This window comes from Neomonachus schauinslandi, chromosome 11 (assembly GCF_002201575.2).
Source record: "Neomonachus schauinslandi chromosome 11, ASM220157v2, whole genome shotgun sequence".
NCBI lineage: Eukaryota > Metazoa > Chordata > Mammalia > Carnivora > Phocidae > Neomonachus > Neomonachus schauinslandi.
In genome coordinates, this window is record NC_058413.1 from 57,733,737 (window position 1) to 57,750,567 (window position 16,831).

A 16,831-nucleotide genomic window follows, 5' to 3' on the forward strand; every position below is an offset into this window, starting at 1 on the left:
TGACACATAATTCAAGAAGAACATGAGAACACGAGTCCTGAATATGTTATTAAGAAGAAAGCTTTTTTAGGACTGTTCTTTTATCTATACAAAATCACTTACAAAAATTAAATTAAAATGGATCATGGACTTAAATATAAAATACAAAGAGAATTCAGCAAGATATAAAAAGAATTATATAAGATAACCAAGTAGGGTTTGTCCCAAGGATGTAAAACTAATTCAATATTCAAAAATCAATCAGTGTAATCCACTATACTAATAGGCTAAAGAAAAACCACACGGTCATATCAATTGATGCAGAGTAAAGCATCTGACAAAATTTGACACCTATTCATAAAACTCAAAAAAATAGGAAGAGAGGAGGAGCTTCCTCAGTTTGATAAAAAGCATCAACAAAAGATCAACACCAACATTATACTTTGTAATTAATGCTTTTCCCCTAAAATCAGGAACAAGGCAAGGATGTCTGCTCACTCTCACCACTCTTATTCAACACGGTGCTGAAAGTTCTAGTCAGTTCTTTTCTAAAGAAATAGATATAAAAGGCATACAAATTAGAAAGGAAGAAAAAAATTGTCCCTATTTGCAGAAGACATAATTTCGCACACAGAAAATCCCAAGGAATTTAGGAAAAAAAATACTCAAAAAAACTCCTGGAACTAATAAGTGACCCCATCAAGGTCACAGGATACAAGATGAACATATAAAAATCAATTCGCTTCTACATACCAGCAGTGAACATGTGGGGATAGAGAATAAAAATAAAATGCCATTCATAGTTTGTTTTTAAACAATGAAATAGGTATAAATCTAACAAAATATGTATAGGACATGTATGCTGATAGCTATACAGTGCTGATGAAAGGAAAAAAGAAAACCACATGGAGAAGTATAGCATGTTCATGGATTAGAAGACTCAACATAGTACATCTCCCCAAACTGATGCTCAGATTTGACACAATTTCTATCAAAATCCCAGCAAGAGTTTTTATAGATGTAGACAAAATTACTCTAAAAGTATATGGGAAGGCAAAGAAAGTGCGATAGCTAAAACAATTTTGAAAAGGAAGATAAAAGAGGGGTTGTTAATTCACTAGATTCCAAGAGTTATTATATACCTACAGTTCTCAAGACTATGTGGTGTTGGCAGAAGCACACACACAGAACAAAGGAATAGAACACAGAACCCAGAAACAGCCCCACACAAATATGCCCAACTGATTTCTGATGAAAGTGAAAAAGCAATTCAGTGGAGGAAAGATGGTCTTTTCAATAAATAATGCAATTGGGCATCCATAAAGAAGTAAATGAACCTCAATTTAAATCTCACCTCTTATACAAGAATTAACTCAAAATGAATCATGGACTTAAATGTAAAACTATAAAACATTTAGGAAAAAAAAAACTGTGGAGGAAATCTATCAGATCTAGAGCTAAGCAAGAGTTCTTAGACTTGACACCAAAAGCATAATCCATAAAAGTACAATCTTATAAATTAGACTTCAATGAAATGTAAAACTTTTGCTCTGCAAAAGCCTTTGTTAAGAGGACAAAAAGACACATACAGACTGAAGGTGAAGGGATGAAGAAAGATATCCCATGCAAATGGAAGTTGAAAGAAAAGCCATGATGGCAATACTTGTATCAGACGAAACAGACTTTAAAACAAAGACTGTAACAACGGAGCATTACATAATGATAAAGACATCAATCCAAAAAGAAGATATAACAATTGTAAATATCTATGCACCAACACAGGAGCACCTAAACACATAAAGCAACCAGTAACAGACATAAAGAGAGAAACTGACATTAATACAATAATGGTAGGGGATTTTAACATCCCACTTACAACAATAAATAGATCATGCAGAGAGAAAATCAATACAGAAGCAGTGCCTTTGAATGACACGTTAGACCTGAAGGACTTAACAGATATATACAGAATATTCTATCAAAAAAACAGCAGAATACACATTCTTTCCAAGTGCACACAGAACATTCTTGAGGAAAAATTGACAGGCCACCAAAAAAGTCTCAATAAATTTAAGAAGACTGAAATCATATCAAGTATCTTTTCTGACCACAACAGTAGGAAACTAGACCTCAACTACAATAAAAAACAAAAGCGGGGCACCTGGGTGGCTCAGTTGATTAAGTGTCCAACTTTTGATCTCAGCTCAGGTCTTTATCTCAGGGTTTTAAGTTTGGGCCCCACACTGGGCTCCATGCTGGGCATGGAATCTACTTAAAAAACAAAAAACCAGAAAAACCACAAACACATGGAGGCTAAACAATGTGCTACTAAATAACCAATGGGTTAACAAAGAAATAAAAAATGAAATAAAAAAACACATGGAGACAAACAAAAACGAAAACACAATGGTCCAAGATCTTTGGGACACAGTGAAAGCAGTTCTAAGAGGGAAGTTTATAGTGATACAGGTCTACTTCAAGAAATAAGAAAAATCTCAGGGGTGCCTGGGTGGCGCAGTTGTTAAGCGTCTGCCTTCGGCTCAGGTCATGATCCCAGGGTCCTCGGATCAAGCCCCGCATCGGGCTGTCCGCTCGGCAGGAGGCCTGCTTCTCCCTCTCCTGCTCCCCCTGCTTGTGTTCCCTCTCTTGCTGTGTCTCTCTCTGTCAAATAAATAAATAAAATCTTAAAAAAAAAAAAAGAAATAAGAAAAATCTCAAATAAATGATCTAACTTTACATTTAAAGGAACTAGAAAAAGAAGAACAAAGCCCAAGGCTAGTAAATGGAAGGAAATAATAAAGATCACAGCAGAGATAACTGAAGTCAAGACTAAAAAAAAGTAGGAAATATCAATGAAATCAAGAGTTGGTTCTTTGAAAAGATAAATGAAACTGATAAACTTTTAGTCAGACTCGTCAAGAAAAAAAAGAGGGCTCAAATAAAACTAGAGATGAAAGAGGAGAAATAACAACCAGTACCACACAAATACAAAAGATTGTAAGACACTACTACAGAAAATTATATGCCAACAAGCTGGACAACCTACAACCTACAAGAAAAATATTCCTAGAAACAAACAATCTTCCAAAACTGAATCAAGAGGGAACAGAAAATTAGAATATGTTAATTACTAGTAACAAAATTGAATTGGTAATAATAAAAAAAAAAACGACTCCCAACAAACAAAAGTCCAGGCCAAAATGACTTCACGTGTGAATTCTACCAAATATTAAAGAAGAGTAAATACTTATTTTCTCAAACTATTCCAAAAAATAGAAGAGGTAGGGAAGCTTCCAAATTCATTCTATAAGACCAGCATTACCCTGATACTAAAACCAGAAAAAGATACTGTAAAATAAAATAAAACTACAGGCCAATATCTCTGATGAACATAAATGCAAAAATCCTCAACAAAATATCAACACACCAAATTCAATAATGCATTAAAAGGATCATTCACATTTTTCCTATAGGAGCCACGGGGTTGAGAGGAGCATGGCCCTGTCCTCTCCATGCGATGGTGTGTGCTCCTCCACTGACTTCAGTGTACTCTGAAAAGGGAGAGTCATCTGGCAAAAATGTTACTTTGCCTCAAATCTCCCATTGACCTGATATTGTGAACTTTGTTCACACTAATTTGCACAAAAACAACAAATAGCCATATGCTGTAAGTGAATCAGTGGCATCAAACCAGCTGAATCTTGGGGTACTGGTAGAGCCATGGTTCAAATTCCCAGAGTTTGAGGCAGTGAGACTTTACCATTCTGGCCAGAGTGCTTTTGGAAATATGTGTCGCGGGAGCCGCATGTTTGCACCAACCAAAACCTGGCGCTGTTTAGCACTGCACAGTGAACACAACACAGAAGTGACATGCCATCTGCTTTGCCCTGGCTGCCTCACTCAGCCTTACCAGCACTGGTCATGTCTAAAAGTCACCGTATTGAGGACGTTCCTGAACTTCCTTTGGCGGCTGAAGATAAAGTTGAAGGCTACAAGAAGGCCTAGGAGACTGTTTTGCTTCTTAAGAAACCTAAAGCTTGGAATTGTATCAAAAAGGTCTAGGCCTCTCAGTGAATGAGAGCTGGCAAGGGCAAAATGAGAAACCATCATTGTATTCAGCACAGAGGACCCTACACCATCTATAATGAGGGCAACGGAATCATCAAGGCCTTCAAAAACATCCCTGGAATTACTTTACTTAATGTAACCAAACTGAGCATTTTTTAACTTGCTCCTGGTGAGTACATGCCATATTTCTGCATTTGGACTGAAAGTGCTTTCTGCAAGTTAGATGATCTGTATGGCACTTGGTGTAAGCCTGCCTCCCTCAAGAGTAACTACAACCTTTCAATGCATAAGATGCTTAATACAGACCTTAGCAGAAGCTTGAAAAGCCCAGAGATCCAAAGAGCCCTCTGAGCACTGTGCAAGAAGATTCATCGCAGAGTCCTGAAGAACAAACCACTGAAAAACCTGAGAATCATGTTGAAGTTAAACCCATATGCAAAGTCCATGTGCCAGAACACCATTCTTTGCCAGGCCAAGAATCACAAACTCCAGATTGATAAGGCAAATTAGAAGCCAAATCATATGAGAAAGGGGTTCCAGGCAAGAAGCCTGTGGTAGGGAAGAAAGGAAAGGAGGCTGTTGGTGTTAAGAAGCAGAAGAAACCTTTGGTGGGAAGAAAGCCTGCAGCTACCAAGAAACCAACAGCCAAGAAGAGGATTGCAGAAAAGAAACCCACCATGGAAGAAAAGAAGCCTGCTGCATAAAAACTTAAATTTGTTTATTCTATAAAAGTCAAATCATTTTGGACAGCAAATTTTGAATAAAAACCTGATCAAAGGCAGTGAGGGGGGGAAAAAAAAGGATCATTCACCACAATCAAGTGGGATTTATTCCAGGGATGCAAGGATGGTTCAATATCCACAAATCAACCAATGTGATTTATCACATTAACAAAATGAAGGATAAAAACCATACAGTCATCTCAATAGATGCAGAAAAGGCACCTAATAAAATTCAATATCCATTCATGATAAAAACTCTCAACAAAGTTGGTTTAGAGGGAACATACCTCCACATAATAAAAGCCATAGATGAAAAACCCACAGCTAACATCATACCCAATGGTGAAAAACTAAATGCTTTTCCTTTAAGATCAGGTAAAAGACACAGATGTCCACTCTCATCACTTTTATTCAATATAGTACTGGAAGTCCTAGTTGGCAGCAAGCAGATAAGAAAAATAAAAGTCATCCAAATTGGTAAGGAAGAAGTAAAACTTACACTATTTGCAGATGACATGATACCACACATAGAAAACCCTAAAGAATTTACCAAAATACTATTAGAATTGATAAATGAATTCAGTAAAGTAACAGGATACAAAATTTAATATATAGAAATCTGTTGTGTTTCTATGCACAAATAAAGAAATCTGTTGTGTTTCTATGCACAAATAATGAAGTAGCAGAAAGAGAAACTAAGAAACAACCCCATTTACAATTGCACCAAAAAAAAAAAAAAAAAAAGATAGGAATAAATTTAACCAAGGAGGCAAAAGATCTATACTCTGAAAACTATTAGAAAGTAATGGAAGAAACTGAAGATGATACAAACAAATGGAAAGATCTATCACGATCATGAACTGGAAAAATTATTAGTGTTAAAATGTCCATACTATTCAAAGCAAATGACAGATTCAATGCAGTCCCTATCAAAATACCAAAAGGGGGCGCCTGGGTGGCTCAGTTGGTTGAGCGACTGCCTTCGGCTCAGGTCATGATCCTGGGGTCCCGGGATCGAGTCCCGCGTCGGGCTCCCTGCTCGGCGGGGAGTCTGCTTCTCCCTCTGACCCTCCCCCCTCTCATGCTCTCTGTCTCTCATTCTCTCTCTCTCAAAAAAAAAAAAAAAACTTAAAAAAAAAAAAAAAAGGTAAAAAAAAAAAAAAATACCAAAAGGATTTTTCACAAAATTAGAACAAATAATACTAAAATTTGGATGTTACCACAAAAGACCCTGTATAGTCAAAGCAATCTTGAGAAAGTACAAAGCTGGAGGCATCAGAATCCCAGATTTCAAGATATACTACAAAGCTATAATAATCAAAACAGTATGGTACTGGCACAAAAATAAACACATAGATCAATCGAACGGGATAGAGAGGCCAGGAAAAAACTCATGCTTATAAGGTCAATTAACCTATGACAAAGAGGGCAAGAATATACAATGGGGAAAAGATATTCTCATCAATGGTGTTGGGAAAACTGGACAGCTACATGCAAAAGAATGAAATTTCTTATACCATACACAAAAATAAACTCAAAATGGATTAAAGACCTAAATATGAGACCTGAAACCATAAAACTCCTAAATGAAAACAAAGGCAGTAGTCTCTTGAACATCAGCCTTAGCAATATATTTACGCTAGACAAGGGAAAGGGCAGTAGTCTCTTGAACATCAGCCTTAGCAATATATTTATGCTAGGCAAGGGAAACAAAAGCAAAAATAAACAAGTGGGATTACACCAAAATAAAAAGCTTTTGCACAGTTAAGGAAATCATCAACAAAACAAAAAAGCAACCTACTGGGTGGGAGAAGATACTTGCAAATGATTTTTCTGATAAAGGGTTACTATAAAAAGTATGTAAAGAACTTAGGCAACTCAACGGCTAAAAAAAAAAAAAAAATCCAATTTTTTGGATTGAGTAGATATTTTCCCAAAGACATACAGATGGCTAAAAGATGGATGAAAAGATGCTCCACATCACTAATCATCAGGGAAATGCAAATCAAAACCACAATGAGCTATCACCCCACACCAGTCAGAATGGCTATTATTAAAAAGAAATAACAAGTGTTGGCGAGGATGCAGAGAAAAGAGAACCCTTGTGCACAAGGGTTGGTGAAATGTAAATGAATCCTTGTGCACAAAGGTTGGTGAAAATGTAAACTGGTGCAACCACTGTGGAACAGTATGCTGATTCCTCAAAAAATTAAAAATAGAAATACCATATGATCTGGTAATTCCATTCCTGGGTATTTACTGCCCCCTCCCCCAAATCCCTGAAAACACTAATTCGAAAATATATATGCACCTCTATATTCATTTCAGCATTATTTACAAAGGCCAAGATATGGAAACAATTCAAGTGTATATCAACAGATGAATGAATAAAGATGTGGTGTACACACCCACAGACACCACCCCCCACAAACACACAGACACATGAATGTCACTCACCCATTAAAAGAGTGAGATCTTGCCATTTGTGACAACACGTATGGACCTAGAGGGTATTATGCTAAATGAAATAAGTTAGTCAGAGAAAGACAAACACCATATGATTTCAGTTACCGGTGGAATCTAAAAATCAAAAGGAGCAAACAACAATAACAACAAAGCAGAAACAGACTCATAAATGTGGAGAACAAACTGGTAGTCGCCAGAGGGGAGGGGAGTGCGAGGAATGTGTGAAATAGCTGAAGGGGATAAAGAGGTATAAATTCCCAGACATAAAAATAAATAAGTCACAGAGATGAAAGTATAGCATAGGGAATACAGTCAATAATACTGTAATAATGTTGTATGATGACAGATGGTTACACTATCATGATGAACACTGCATAATGTATAGAATTGTCAAATCACTATGTTGTGCACCTCAAACTAATAACACTGTATATCAAGTATACTTAAATAATAAAATTTTAAAAAGATAAAAAGACAAGCTTTAGAGTAGGAGAAAATATTTGCAAACCACATATTCAATAAAGAATAGTATCTAGAACATATAAAGAACTCTGAACACTCAACAGTTAAAAGAGGGAAACAATCCAGTTCGGACAAGTGCAAGAGACATGAAAAGATATTTCACCAAAGAGAATATATAGATAGTAAATAAGCACATGCAAAGATGCTCAATAGCTTTAGCCATTCTGGAAACACAAATTAAAATGCAATGAGATCTTATCACAGACCTATCAGAATGGTTAAAATAAAAAAATTGTAACACAAAATGCTGGTAATGAGGCAGAGAAAATGGGTCAAACATTGTGGGTAATAATCTAAAATGATACAGCCACCCTGGAAAACAATTTGGCCATTTTTGTTGTTGTTGTTTAAATGTTTTGTTTTGTTTTTTTTGGGAGAGAGAGCTCTCCCGACACAGGGCTCGATCTCATGACCTTGAGATCATGACCTGAGCCGAAATCAAGAGTTGACACTTAACTGAGCAACCCAGGCACCCGTACTTTGGCCATTTCTTAAAAAACTAAACATGCAACTACTATATACCTCGGCAATTGCTCTCCTGAGTATTTATCCCAGAGAAATAAAGATTTATTTCATGCAAAACCTTGTACATGGATGTTTAAGTTTTATTTATAAGAGCTCCAAATTGGAACAATCTAAGTGTCCTTCAATGGGAGAATGGCTAAATAAACTGTAATATATCCATACCATAGAATACTACTCAGCAATAAAAAAAAAAAAAGGAACAAAGTATTGACACACATAAAATCTTGAATGCATCTCCAGAGAGTTATGCTGAGTCAACAAAGCCAATCCCAAAAGGCTACATACTGCACAACTGCACTTACCTACAATTCTTGAAATGGTAGAATTTAGGAATGGACAGATTAGTGGTTGTCAGTGGTTAAGAAGGGGCTTGGAGTAGGACAGATGTGAATACAGCTATAAAAGGGTGGTATGAGAGATTCTTACAGTGATGGAAGTGCTCTGGATCTCAATACCAACGTTCTTGTTGTGATACTGTAGTATAGTTTTGGAAGATGTGACCACTGGGGGGACACTAGTAGAGGGTGTATGGGATCTCTGTATTATTTTTACAACTACCTATGAAACTAAAGTTATCTCAAAATAAAGTTTAATTAAAAGGAAACTGCTCCATAATAGAATTAGAATGTTCATAAATGGGGGGTGCCTGGGTTGGTACAGTCAGTTGGTTAAGTGTCTGACTCTTGGTTTCAGCTCATGTCACGATCTCAGGATCATGGGACAGAGCCCTGTGTCAGGCTCTGCATTCAGTGCAAAGTCTGCTTGAGATTCTCTCTCCCTCTCCCTCTGCTCCTCCCACTTGTGTTCTCTCTAAAATAAATAAAATCTTAAAAAAAAAAAAAAAAGAATGTTCATAGACAGGAACTCTATTTGAAGAAAACCATAAGGAGGAAATGACTATTTCTCAGAGAAGAAAAATAAACATCATGGAAAGAAAGGTTGTTAATAGCTGGCTAATGACTATGACCAGATCCAGCTGTCCTCAATCTTTCCCACTCAGGGATGGGGAGAGGACCTTAGGAAATCACAACGTGAAAATATGAGTGAACTTCAGAGTTCAGGCTTCCGAGCAGGAGGGCACAAAATGGAGTAGACGAAGAGTCATTCATATTTCTCAACCTTCCCAACTACATACCAGCTCTAGGGATTCTTGTACTGTAAAGACAAGGCATGATTCTTGGCCTTAGAGAATAAAAGTTCCCAGACAGACAATAAAAATATACATAAGATGCCAACTATCATCTCTTGTTTTTCTGTGTAGCAGCCAGTCTCCAAGATAGCCCCCCTAATGAGTCTCACTTCCTAGTACAGCCTTATGTGGTCTCCTCCCACACTGAATAAGGATGACCAAGAGGATATTGCATAAACAATAGTGTGTGACTTTGAAGGCTAAGTAATTATAGACACGACAGCTTCTTTCCTGTTCTCCTCTGGATCAGCTGCCATGTTGTAAGGACACTCAAGCAGTACTGAGGAGGACTGCACATGGTGAGGAACTATGGCCTCCCACCAGCCATGTAAATGAGCTCTTCTTAGAAGCACATACTTCAGCCCCAATCAAGCCTTCAGATGCCTGCAGCTGTAGACAACTTTCTGACTGCAATTTCATGAGCCAAATCCACCAAACAAAAGTGCTCCTGAATTCCTGACTCACAGAAACCATATGAAATATTAAGTATTTATTGTTATTAAAGCCAGTAAGTTTCAAGCCATTTGTTATGCTGCAATAAAGTAACAAATACATTCTACTTTCCATTTCCAGGGCTAGGTGCATATAACCAAAGGTAACCACTGGGAGGAAAGCCTTGTCTATTTAGAAGACTAAAAGAGAGCCTAAAAGAGAGACTTAATAGGCAAATGGAACAGAAGAATCCAGAAACAGACCCATACATCGTCACTAGATTTATGAAAAAGGTGATACTGCTATAGAGAAAAGAATGATCTTTTTAATAAATGGTGATAGGTCATTTGATAATTATAGGGAAAGATTCTTAATCCTTATTTCATGCCACATGTGAAAATTAATTTCAGATCATTATAAATCCAAATGTGAAAGATACAGCAATAAAGCATTTAGAGGAAAATGTCTTCATGACTTTGGGGTAGGCAAAGCTTTCTTGAATACTCAAAAGTTACTAATACAAGAGAAAAAGTAATAAATGGTACTACATTAAACTTAGTGTGTGGCAACATCAAGAGGATGAAAAGCCAAGTAAGAGGAGATACTTGCAATACATATATTCAATGAAGGACTCATATTCAGAACATATAAGAAAAAAAAAAACCTCCTACATATTAGCAAGAGAAAGACCACTTGATAGAAAAATTGGCAAAAGATCTGAATAGCCACTATACAAAAGAGATCCAAAAGGCAATAAGCATATAAAAAGATCTTGATTTCATTAGTCATTGGGAAAATGCAAATTAATACCAGGACACAACCGCCAGAATGGTTTTAACAACAAGACTGATAATCATAAGCACTGGGAAGAATATGGAGAAACTGAAACTCTCATACCCTATTAGCAAGAGTGTAAATTGGTATAAACCCTTTGGGAAACTATGGCAGTATTTACTAAAGCTGAACATACACCCCAGGACCCCACAATTCTACTCCTAGTAATTATATACATATATCCACCAAAATACATGTACCATATCATGCTTGCTTTTCTGCTCTATTTTAAGCGCTTAATGTGTATAGTCTGGGGTACTGTCATAGTTTCCTACCAGTTGTCCTAATTAAATGCTTACCAATGCACCCAGTTTAATCTTCCAGTTTAATCAGAGCAAAATTCTGATCATGTTACTGCTCCCACTATCCAAAATTTTCATGACTCTCCATCATCTGCACAGCAAAGTTCAATTTCTATGGCTTAGGGTTTTTTTTTTTTTAATTAAAAATTTTAAAATCTATTTTCAATGTGGTAAGATATACTGAACATAAAATTTACCATTTTTACCACTTTAAGTGTATAGTTCTGTGGCATTAAGTACATTCACACTGTTGTCGAGCCATCAATACCATCTTTCCCCAGAACTTTTTCATCTTCCCCAACTGAAACTTTGGGTCCATTAAACACTAATTCCCTACTCCCCACTCTATCAAGTCCCTAAAAACCACCATTAAACTTTCTGTCTTTATGAATTTAACTTCTCATATATGTGGAATCATACAATATTTGCCCTTTTGTGACTGGCTTATTTCACTTAGCACGAGGTCGTCAATGTTAATCCATGTTGTAGCGTGTGTCAGACTTTCATTCCCTTTTAAGGCTGAATAATATTCCGTTGTGTGTATAAGTCACATTGTGTTTATCCATTCCATCTGTTGATGTACTCTTGGGTTCTGTGGCTCAGTTTTAGGGCCTTTACAATTTAGCTCAAACCTACTTTCCCATCTCATTTCTACTCCTTTATTTATACTTTGTTATCTACACACATACATACACACACACACACACACTGTAACTACTCAAACCAAGTTGAATTTTCACTGTTCCCTAAACATACTTTTCTACCTCCACACTCTCAATTTCCTCCTATCTGAAAAGCCTCCCAATCTTCCTTCTTTTCTAAATTCTCCAAAGTTTTGCTTATATTTCAATGCTATCCTGTAATGTTACCATTTTTGATCATCCTTCTCACAAGGTTCCAAAATCTAGAGCTCTTTCAGAATAGAGGGTCTGGTCTTCCTCTTCCCCAGATCCTCACATAGGGCCTTCCTTTGGCACATAAATACTCTAATTATAGAATTACACAAAATAGCTAAATTTCATTAAAACACAGGTATACATACTTAGGCTTAAATATCTCATCATGAAACTTTTTCCATTTTCAATAATAAACTATATTAAGTCACTTAAAGTAGACAATATGAAGATTTAAAGGTATCACATTCTGCCTAATTCCTGGTATAACCCAACCAAGCAGAAGAAACATTATTAATTCAGATCAACGAAAACTCAAAGTGAGGGGGGCACAAATGGAGAGAAAAGAGGAGAGCAGAATGAGGGAGATGCTGCAGAGTGGGATGAGAAAAGCTTCAGATCAGAGTGAAAATACCCAAATTACAGTCCTAGTTCTTGCTCTATAAACTGGGACAAAATTTTTTAACTTTCCTAAGCCTCAATAACCACACATATAAAAGGGAGAAAATACAAAACTAGTATTAGTACATAGAGTAATAAGTAAGGTTTAAAAATATAAAAGCACCTAGAACCAGACTTGGCATGTTAGGTGGCGAGTACATAGCTCTTGAGTCTAAAGCAGTCCAAGGAGACTCTGAGATCATGAAACTGGCAAGAGAGTTCTCACTATAAAAGATCCCCACATTTCCCACTCATTGTTCCTTCTACTTGATCATCATTAAGAAGCCAGCATTTTTTTCCTTCTTCATGCCCTGTATCACACATCAGCAACTCCTCCGGGTTCTGCCTCTTTTGGTCAAAGGTATGACTTTTCTTCTAGTCTCTCAGGCTCAAAACCATCTACTTCCACTTAGTTCTTCCTGCTACTTCACTGCTCAGGCCAAATCAACAAGCTCCTTTTACAGTATTCAGGAAAACAAGCAAAATTCTGCTCAATGTTTTGAGGGATATAGAAAAGAGGCAAGATCTAACCACTCCTTTCAAGTAATTTATGAGTTTACAATGTTGCAGGAACAAAAGACATGAACACATGTCCCTAAAATAAAAAGCAAATTTTGTGGCGCCTGGCTGGCTCAGTTGATAGAGTATGCAACACTTGATCTCAGGGTTGTGAGTTCAAATTCTACATTGGGTGTGGAGCCTACTTAATTTAAAAAAAAAAAAAGCAAATTTTTAGAAGTACCATAAAAAGAGACATAATATGCTCTTAGGCCACTGAAGCAGGGAAATCAAACTGGGAGGGGGGCAGGGAGAGAGAAGTGAAATATGAATGAACATGAACAATGAAGAAGATAGGGTTTGATACATGGTTTTGTGAAGGAAGGAGAAATGGACATTTCTTATAGAGTACACAGTATGACCAAGGCCTAGGGATGGGAAAATGTTAAGATAAGTTCAGAAAATATGGAATAGTCTCTTTTAAATGTGGAAAAGGAGAAAAGGAAGAGCTTGGTGGTTCTGGAAAGCCTTGAACACCACCCTAAGAAATTTTGCTTTTCTTTTACTGGTAATGGGGAGCCACTGAAGAGTACGGATCAGCAGAGACATGACTGTTGTTCCTGTACTGTTATCTGGCAGAATGATGACAATGAACCAGAGAAAGGAAAAATAAGAGGCTGATAAAATTATTTAGAAAGCTGTTGCAGTAATCTGTAAACGTGAGAGAAGATGGCAAGGAGACAGAAAGGAAAAGACAATGTAAGTCACTTTGTTCAACAATGGGGCTTAAAGAAGTATATGGTAGAGCGGCCTACTCTCAAGAAAGGACCTTCCATTTGTGTCTGTGATTAAGAGAATGCCACCATCTTCTCTGATGAAACAGGAGTGACTGTTTTCTTTCTGTACCCAAATCCAGTCAAAAAAACAAACCATTTCACAACCATTCAAACCACAGACATGTACCGTGGGTACATATGACCCGGAAATTGCATAACTCCCTGCTGCCGAGCAGAGAGCACATGTTCCACAGGAACCTGTCTCTGTTCTTTAGGTTAAGATTCCAAGGTAGCATGTAGAATGAGGCCATGAGATCTTCCTATTGCTCTTGGCACCTAGAAAACTCCAGGAGGCCCCAGTTTAGCTTTAAACTGGCCATAACGCACAGGATGTTGTGTTCAGTTCTGGTGGTGACAACGGGACTTGAAATCCTACTGTACTAGGATTCAGTGAGGTTCCACCTGGAGTCATGATTGCAGTGTTCTAAGATATAAGGAGCTGACATGTGGAAGAGCAATTTGATTTATTTTGGGTGATCCCACATACTAAAGTTGAACTACTGCCAGTAGGCACATACTACAGAAAAGCAGATTTGGGCTCCGTGTAAGTAAGTAACTAAGAATTTTCTGAAAGAGTGGTCCACAGCAGGGCCCTTGGAAACTGGAAAACTACTCAGCACTGGAGAGGAGTGTCTAGAGAGCCCAGGCCATGGGTCAGCAAACTTGTTCTGTAAAGCGCAGAGAGTAAATATTTTTAGGCTTTGCAGGCTGTATAGTCTGTCCCAACTACTCAAATCCGGAGTGGCAGGGAAGAAGCCACAGATAATCTGTAAGCACACGAGAATGGCTATGTTTAAAACTATGTAGAGAAAGAGAGGTATTGGGCAAGATCTGTTTGCTGACCTTTGGCTTAGGCTAGGGATGGGGAGGGAGACTGAAAAGGGGGCTCAAGCAGTGGATCAGTAGACAGACAAGGGACGAAGGTCTCTTCCAATTTTGAGAGTCTTATATATTTTTAACCAAGAAAATCTAATATGGTAACAACTCATTCTATCAGATTATTCAGATTCTTCAAACAGAGGGTTGTGTGCTTTTACATAACCTACTATTAATTAGAACCCCCTTATACTTTCAGCCTGAACAGCTGAAAATATTTCTAAAACTCCAGAATCTTCTGCCCTGCCTTAGGTATTATATCAAAGATAACAGAACTTTTCTTTGATGACTAAGGACTTAGAGCCTTATATCATCTTTCTAGATACCAAATCTCACATGCCTTGTGGTTAAAATTGTAGAAAGGTCAAGACATTTCTTGGAAGAAGGTTTTGTGTAACTCCTAGAAATGGGTGTGTCCTTTGAACTTCCCTCTTTCTGATGAGGGTAAAGCCAAAAACTGCCAATAAACCAGGAGAATCCTGTCAAGTGAGGATTATAGTTAGTTATAATATAATCTCAGAATCTGAGGTTACTGGATGGTATCAACAGACTGAACTTGTTAGGGTTATTAAAAACATAGTATCTGCATCTTCAAAAAGTTCTTGGCTTTATAGGTAAAAAAATATTCATCAAAATCACAAATGCACACACATACATGCTTTCATTCACCTTTCTCTAAGCGAAACACTAGCTCAAACAATCACAAAGACAAAGAAGAATCTGACTTGGCTTTTGAGCACGTGAGGCACAGCCATGTCCCAATACACTGCAGCATGAAGTACACTAGGCCAGTCTTACGTTCCATAGCAGTTAAGAACAAACAATGAGAATCCAGTGGGTCACGTAATGGTCACATATTTCTGGAGGAACACTTCCTGAGTGAGAAAGGGCTTCTTGCTATTCTTACTCTAGGAACACTTCAACTACTCTTGACCCAGTGACTTTACACTCTGAGGGGGGAAAAATGGCAGTTGCTGAGCACCTGCTACATATCATGTGCTTTCTATCCATTATCACATTTTAATCCAAACCAATGCTGCAAGGCAATTATGATCCCCTTTGTACAGATGAGGAAAATGAGTTTCATCAAGCTAAACAACTGGCAGAGATCACAACCCCAGATCTTCTGGCGGGTCAGAGCTAGCGTCCAGAAAGAACTTGAGAAGCTAATACAGATAAACTGCTGACTACACGTTGAGACACACTGGCCAGAGCATTTATGAAAGTCAAGTTCACAGTTGGTGATAGAAATAGAGGGATTAGAACTCAGGTCTCAGCTCCTAGTCCAGAATTATTTCCACTCCTCAACTCCAAATTCCCTAGGAGAGAGCGGCATAATTACATGCTCTTGACTCATTTACCTGAGTAATAAAGTTTTCCTCTGATTCCAATGAACATTATTTGTTCCTAGGGAAGAGAATAGACCTTTGGAACCCAAGACTGACTGTTACATTGTGAGGTCAGGGAGCTTTTGTATCACCAGCATTTAGCAAAGTACTTGGTACATGTTATGTACTTTAGAACTCTTCAATGAAGGTATACCAAAAAAAAAAAAGAATATCTCTTCGTTCCTCTTTGGTAAAAACCAAACAAAACCTTTTAGTCAGATGACCTACTAATGTTAACATTTTCAGAATTCTAACCATCTCTATCCTGGGTGAGATGGCGCATAAACACGAAAGATCACTTCTATGTGATCTTTTATGTGAAACTGACTCCAACCCTAGGCTTCAGGGGGTAGAAATCATGGGATCCTAGATTAAGCCAATTAATGCTTGGTTCGCAATGGGCACATGACTGAAGCCAGTTTGCACAGTCATTAAGATTCCACTCCAGGACTTCAGTGTGTCTTACTCAAAGTGGGCTCTCTCTTTCACTGGACAGAAAGTTGTAATGATATGAGCCTGAAGTTGTAGTGACCACCATTTGGAATCTGAGGACAGCTAACCCAGACAGTGTTGAGTTAGAAAGATGGATCCTGATGCAATGTGAGTCCTAAATCAAGCTGATCCTGGAGCCAGGTTTTCCCCTTTTTGGCTAAGGCAACTGAGGTCACTAGTCAACACAAGTTTTAAGCATGCATCCTATACTGAGACCCAGAACTGTTTGTTACCGTAAGAGTAACTCAGAGGTCCTGCCCACAGGCTCTTATCATACTCGTTACTCAATCCACTTTCAGTGTCCTTCACTCCCCATTCCTTTTCCATTCCTTTTTAGTTCTCCTACCTCCTTCCAATCACTCAATCAA

The 16,831-nt window shown here is 37.6% G+C and overlaps 1 pseudogene; it reads left to right on the forward strand.

Moving 5' to 3' along the window:
• The first annotated feature begins 3,460 nt into the window (after positions 1-3,460).
• LOC110593383 lies at positions 3,461-4,751 on the forward strand (annotated as a pseudogene).
• Positions 4,752-16,831: the final 12,080 nt, after the last annotated feature.